Source organism: Xenopus tropicalis, chromosome 1 (assembly GCF_000004195.4).
Source record: "Xenopus tropicalis strain Nigerian chromosome 1, UCB_Xtro_10.0, whole genome shotgun sequence".
Classification (NCBI taxonomy): domain Eukaryota; kingdom Metazoa; phylum Chordata; class Amphibia; order Anura; family Pipidae; genus Xenopus; species Xenopus tropicalis.
This window is the reverse complement of record NC_030677.2, coordinates 10,001,208-10,008,198: the sequence shown is the minus strand read 5'-3', so window position 1 is coordinate 10,008,198 and position 6,991 is coordinate 10,001,208. Positions and strand designations below refer to the sequence as shown.

General features: G+C 43.6%; 1 long non-coding RNA gene across 1 annotated transcript; it reads left to right on the top strand.

Moving 5' to 3' along the window:
- The first annotated feature begins 1,771 nt into the window (after window positions 1-1,771).
- Window positions 1,772-2,857, top strand: LOC116408263. The gene is made up of 3 exons (XR_004220823.1): window positions 1,772-1,935; window positions 2,223-2,282; window positions 2,748-2,857. It is a non-coding gene; the product is annotated as an uncharacterized LOC116408263 (long non-coding RNA).
- The last annotated feature ends 4,134 nt before the right edge of the window (window positions 2,858-6,991 follow it).

Below are 6,991 nucleotides of genomic sequence, written 5' to 3'. Positions count from 1 at the left end.
GTTTTCTTCCTGTTTCTGTAGGTTCAGTACTAGGGCTTCAGATTTATCCATATTTATTTTGTAGTTAGATAATTCCCCAAATTTTTGTATCTCTTTCATTATGTTTGGCAAAGTTATGATCGGTTTCGTTACTATTAGTATCAGGTCGTCAGCAAAGGCTGCCGCTTTATACTCTGTTTGGCCTATCTCTAGGCCTGCTATGTCTGTATTTTGTCGAATGGCATTGAGAAAGTATTCCATACATAGTACGTACAGCAAGGGTGACAAAGGGCATCCTTGTCGTGTCCCGTTACTAATATTAAAGTGATTGGAGAGTAGACCATTGACTCTTATTTGCGCAGAGGGTGTCGTATACACTGCCATTATTTTTTCTTTAAATTTAGTTTTGATTCCTAATGCTGTTATGGCCATGTCTATAAAATCCCATTTAACTCTGTCAAATGCCTTCTCTGCGTCCATGGCTAGGAGCAGAGACGGCTTATTTGTTTTAGCACACCACAATGTCCAGTTTATTACCTTGTTTGTGTTTTCTTTGGCTTCCCTTCCCATAACAAACCCTACTTGATCTCTATGGATGCATTTTGGCAGCAATGGTTTTAGTCTTTGGGCCAAGATTTTTGTAAGTATTTTCAAATCCAGATTTAATAGGGATATTGGCCTATAGTTTCCACAGTTCACTGGATCTTTCCCTGGTTTGGGGATAATCGTTATATATGCTAGTAGGAATTCCCTGTTTAATGGTTCTTTGGTTGATAAATTATTGAATAGGGGTGATAAAATGGGTGCTATTATATCCTGAAATTCTTTATAAAATTTTGCTGTATACCCATCTGGGCCTGGTGCCTTGTTGGGTTTCAAGAGTTTGACTGTATCTTTAATTTCACTTTCTGTTATGGGATTTTCTAGCTTGTCTAGTTCAGTTTGTGGTATTTCTGGTAATTTATTATTTGTTAAGTAAGTTTTTATTTTTTCCCTTAGTTGTACTCTGCTGCTTTCTATTTGGTCTTTGTCTATATTATAGAGTTTCTCATAGTACTCTTTAAATACTGTTGCAATTTTATGTGGTAGTACCTGAGTCTTGCCCGAGGAATCTTTGATTTTATGTATATTTAAATGATTTTGTCTGTTTTTGAGAGCTTTTGCTAACATTCTGCCTGTTTTATTACCTTGTTCAAAATATGCTTGACGTGTTTTGGCAAAATTTTGTTTTATCTGAAAGTTGAGTAGTGTTTGGAGTTCTAGTCTCAACTTCGTTAGATTTTTCAAATCATTATCTCGTTGGTTCTGTTTGTGTTTAGATTCTAATTCGTGTATTTCGTCTAGGAGTTTTTTAATTTTTCCATTTTTTTCTTTTTTTAGTCTTGAGCCGTGTTTAATTAAGATTCCTCGGGCGAGAGCCTTAAGGGCTTGCCACTTTGCTATATTCGAGGAGGTATCATCTTTGATATTCTCTTTATATTCTGTCAATACTTTCTTTAATTCAAGTAAGCAGTCGTTATCTTCCAATAGGCTATTGTTCAGTTTCCATTGCCAATTTGCTCTTACTTTGTTTGGGATTGCTAATTGGATCTGGACTGCCGCATGGTCTGACCATAGAATACTGTGGATTTTGGCATTTTTAAGCCAGCTTAAATGGTGTTGTGACAAAAATATGTAATCTATCCTAGTATATACCTGTTTAGCGTATGAATAGTGAGTAAAATCTTTTTCTTTCCCATTGTAGTATCTCCATGCATCTATCATACAGTTATGACGTATTTCTCTATTTGCCATATTTAGTGCTGAGAAGGGTAGGGAGGATTTACCATTTGATGAGTCTAGGGTTGGGTATAGGGCCATGTTTAAGTCTCCCCCTATTATTAGGAGACCTTCTGCGAATTCTTTGAGTTTTCGCATGAACTTCTTTAAGCTGGATGCTTGGCGTTTGTTTGGGAGGTATATAGAACCTATTGTACATTTTGTATGGTATAGAAATCCTTTCACCAAAATATATCTGCCCTCTTCATCTTTTAGTGTCTCTTGTTCTTGAAAGTCAGTGTGTTTATGTATACCAATTGCTACCCCTTTAGCTTTCTGTGTGGGGTGGTTGCTTGTAAACCATTTACTATAGTTTGTAAATTTCTTGAGTGGTGTTTCTGTACCTTTAATGTGTGTCTCTTGTAATAATACTATATCCCCTTTGTTCTTATACATTTCCCTTATTATTTTACTTCTTTTTTCAGGTATATTGATCCCATTTACATTCAAGGATATCACATTTAAATTATGCATCATAGATCTAGGTAAGTAAAAAGTATTATACCATACACTTTAGTATTTCTTTGTGTAGCACCGTTGTACTTGTTATACAATCTACCGATTTCAAAAAACTTTCTAACATTGTAATAACCATTTAAACCAATAATAACCTGTTGCTTCTTATGAAGCATATCTTTTAACTGTTAGCGTTATAGCTCAATTGTCAATGGGGTTGTATTTGTCTGAGTGTTCAGACTTAATAGCAGGTCATCTGCTGGTACCCCTGGGGGGGTGCTGTACCTAGGGAGGAAGCAGTCACAGAAATTCTCCGCCTTACATCGACCCTTTAGCCAAATATCTCTTATCAGTCACAATAGTAAGTAGATCAGCCATTTTTGTATACTTATCTACAGAGTTCCGGATTCTAAGTGAGTCACTTTTGTTTTATATGTCCTCTGTAGGGCTTCTCTTATCTGGGGTTTGTTTGTTTCTCCTTCTTTTGCTTTTAGGTGTAGATACCTCGATCCATCCGTCTTTTCCGGGGAGCGGTGGGATTTGGGGTGATTGTGAGAAGTTCAGCCATTCCGTCAGGTCAGGTGCCTCGATGCCACAGGCTCTGCAGAACGGTGTTATGTCCTCCGGTGAGTTGAGAGTAAATTGTTTTCCATCTTTGTTTACTTGAATGCTGAAGGGGAAACCCCATCTGAACATTATTCCTTTTTCCTGCAAAATACTTGTTAGAGGTTTTATTAGTTTCCTTTGTTGCAATGTATACCACGACAGGTCTTGCAGTAGTATAATCTTCACATTCATATACATTAGTGGTTTTATTTTCCTTGCTTTTTGTATTAGTTCCTCTTTTACTGGGAAATAGGATAGGCAACATATGATATCCCTTGGTTTATCTGTTGGTAGGCCGCGTGGCCTTAATGCTCTGTGTACCCTTTCTATGTTGATCTGACTGGTGGGTTCTCTTTCCAGAATTTGGTTAAATAGTTGCATAACAATATTTTGTAGATTTCCCCCTTCAGATTGTTCCGGTAGCCCCCTTATTCTTATGTTGCACCTTCTGCCCCTGTTGTCTAGATCATCTAGACGTCTTTGTAGCGTGTAAATAGCTTTATCTTGTGTTAAGGTGGCAGCAATTAGTGCTTCTACTGTGTTTTCTACCGCGCCATTTCTGGTCTCTATGTCTGAGACTCTAGTATGTAGCGTGGCTATATCATTTTTGAGGGTGGCTACTTCTTCTTTCAGGGTGGTTTTTATCTGTGTAACCATGTCTACAAAGTCCGTTTTAGTTGGTAGTGTCTTTAGGTATGCAAGGGTAACGCAATCGGAGCTTACCGATTCACTGTCTGATTCTTCCACAGGGCTGCGCGGCCGTCTCGGCGCCATTTTGGAAACCTGTTGCTCTCGGTCCGGATCCGTCGGAGCGAAAAATTGTTTCAATAGACGTTGGCTTTCAGATGTCTTGGGTGTCTTCCCCTCCTCTCCGGTGTGTTCTTTACTTTTGCCGTGTTTCCCCATATTTTATAGGCTGATTTTACTGCAGTTTTTGGCGGGTCTGCACGGAGCTCCTCTAGTCTGCTTCCATCCTGTCTGGCAGCTAGCCACGCCCCCGCCTGCATCTTCTTTTGTTGAGCGGCCACAGCCATTTTGCCGTGACCACACCTATTTCTTATGCGACCGTGCCTATTTTTGCCTAATTCGTTCATCACTATCTCCTATTGACGTTGGCTATTTTGACCAAAGGCCCAAGGGATCTAAACTTCAAGGACTGCAGTTTGAACTTGCTACTGTTGAACTAAACGAATCTACGTATTAAGCGTTATAACGGTTTTATTCACTGAAGTACTGTAGCATTGTGTGTATTGTTTGTCTGTAGCCATTTTGTTTAGTAAAGTAACACATGTGTTAGATACCATAGTGTGTGGGTGTTTATTCCCTTGACATATTCCTGCAATTTCTGAACTATCTGAGTGACAGCGACAAGGGAATAGATATAGTCTAGGTTTCTCCATGTACATATTGTCAATAAACTTAATCAACATCAATGTCTTTGTCTCTAAATGGTCAGGAGAAAACTCCATAGCAATGAATTTTATTTATATATATGTGTTATGTTCAAATTGCTCTGAGCTATGAAATGTATCCGCAGATTTCTATTAAAGTTCCTTCTGGCAACCAGGTAATAGAATGAAAGCAAATGTTACTGTGGAATCTCTTGACAATAATGATCCATTGTTTTAAACGCCGTGTGAAAGTGTAAATCACCCTCCCAAATGGTCCGTTTGTGCCAATATAAAAGTAGCCATTTTATTTCAGTCATTTCTTATTGACAGTGCCATTGTGTGCCGAGACAATAACATGCAGAACATCTGTTGCAAAGAGCGGAAATTCCATGTATTACTTTGCAGGGCTACAATAAACAGTATTTACTGAAAACAACATTAAATAAAGGCCCCTAATGAAGTCGTAGTGGGTGCCATTCTGCCCAGCCCAGTAGGGCTATTTGGACAATATTTGCCGGGATAGAGCACTTACTGATGAATTTCTATACCATATGCAAAAGCCTAAGTCAGCAAAGTGTCTTTAGCCTCTTAAAATATATGTTTCATAAGATGCTAGACTTTGCCATAGGCATAGGCAGAGCATAATGAAGATTTGGGGAGACTTGATCTCTTTTAGGGGAGGCTAACTATTATACATTCATATTAAATTTCACAATAAATGGCCTTCTCTAAGGGGCAGATTCATCAAAGTATGAGTTCGAATCCCGAAATGGGTAAAATTCGGATTAGATACGATAAGTTCTCATGATCGGAAATGTCATAAAAATGCTTATGAAAAAATCATATAAGTCCCGATAATATCGTATTGGCGATCTGAAAGTCACAAAATTTTCGTATCCGAATGACCGTAAAAGGCGGAAAAACCTTTCTGACTTTAGTGCATGATTTTGGAAGCCTCCCATAGGACTCAATGGCACTCTGCAGCTCCAACCCGGCCCAAGGAAAGTCTCCCATAGGACTCAATGGCACTCTGCAGCTCCAACCCGGCCCAAGGAAAGTCTCCCATAGGGCTCAATGGCACTCTGCAGCTCCAACTCAGCCCAAGGAAAGTCTCCCATAGGGCTCAATGGCACTCTGCAGCTCCAACCTGGCCCAAGGAAAGTCTCCCATAGGGCTCAATGGCACTCTGCAGCTCCAACCTGGCCCAAGGAAAGTCTCCCATAGGGCTCAATGGCACTCTGCAGCTCCAACCCGGCCCAAGGAAAGCCTCCCATAGGGCTCAATGGCACTCTGCAGCTCCAACCCGGCCCAAGGAAAGTCTCCCATAGGGCTCAATGGCACTCTGCAGCTCCAACCCGACCCAAGGAAAGTCTCCCATAGGGCTCAATGGCACTCTGCAGCTCCAACCCGGCCCAAGGAAAGTCTCCCATAGGGCTCAATGGCACTCTGCAGCTCCAACCCGGCCCAAGGAAAGTCTCCCATAGGGCTCAATGGCACTCTGCAGCTCCAAACCCGACCCAAGGAAAGTCTCCCATAGGGCTCAATGGCACTCTGCAGCTCCAACCCGGCCCAAGGAAAGTCTCCCATAGGGCTCAATGGCACTCTGCAGCTCCAACCCGGCCCAAGGAAAGTCTCCCATAGGGCTCAATGGCACTCTGCAGCTCCAACCCGGCCCAAGGAAAGTCTCCCATAGGGCTCAATGGCACTCTGCAGCTCCAACCTGGCCCAAGGAAACTCTCCCATAGGGCTCAATGGCACTCTGCAGCTCCAACCCGGCCCAAGGAAAGTCTCCCATAGGGCTCAATGGCACTCTGCAGCTCAAACCTGGCCCAAGGAAACTCTCCCATAGGGCTCAATGGCACTCTGCAGCTCCAACCCGGCCCAAGGAAAGTCTCCCATAGGACTCAATGGCACTCTGCAGCTCCAACCCGGCCCAAGGAAAGTCTCCCATAGGGCTCAATGGCACTCTGCAGCTCCAACCCGGCCCAAGGAAAGTCTCCCATAGGGCTCAATGGCACTCTGCAGCTCCAACCCGGCCCAAGGAAAGTCTCCCATAGGGCTCAATGGCACTCTGCAGCTCCAACCCGGCCCAAGGAAAGTCTCCCATAGGGCTCAATGGCACTCTGCAGCTCCAACCCGGCCCAAGGAAAGTCTCCCATAGGGCTCAATGGCACTCTGCAGCTCCAACCCGGCCCAAGGAAAATCTCCCATAGGGCTCAATGGCACTCTGCAGCTCCAACCCGGCCCAAGGAAAGTCTCCCATAGGGCTCAATGGCACTCTGCAGCTCCAACCTGCCCCAAGGAAAGTCTCCCATAGGGCTCAATGGCACTCTGCAGCTCCAACCCGGCCCAAGGAAAGTCTCCCATAGGGCTCAATGGCACTCTGCAGCTCCAACCCGGCCCAAGGAAAGTCTCCCATAGGGCTCAATGGCACTCTGCAGCTCCAACCCGGCCCAAGGAAAGCCTCCCATAGGGCTCAATGGCACTCTGCAGCTCCAACCCGGCCCAAGGAAAGCCTCCCATAGGGCTCAATGGCACTCTGCAGCTCCAACCCGGCCCAAGGAAAGCCTCCCATAGGGCTCAATGGCACTCTGCAGCTCCAACCCGGCCCAAGGAAAGCCTCCCATAGGGCTCAATGGCACTCTGCAGCTCCAACCCGGCCCAAGGAAAGTCTCCCATAGGGCTCAATGGCACTCTGCAGCTCCAACCCGGCCCAAGGAAAGCCTCCCATAGGGCTCAAT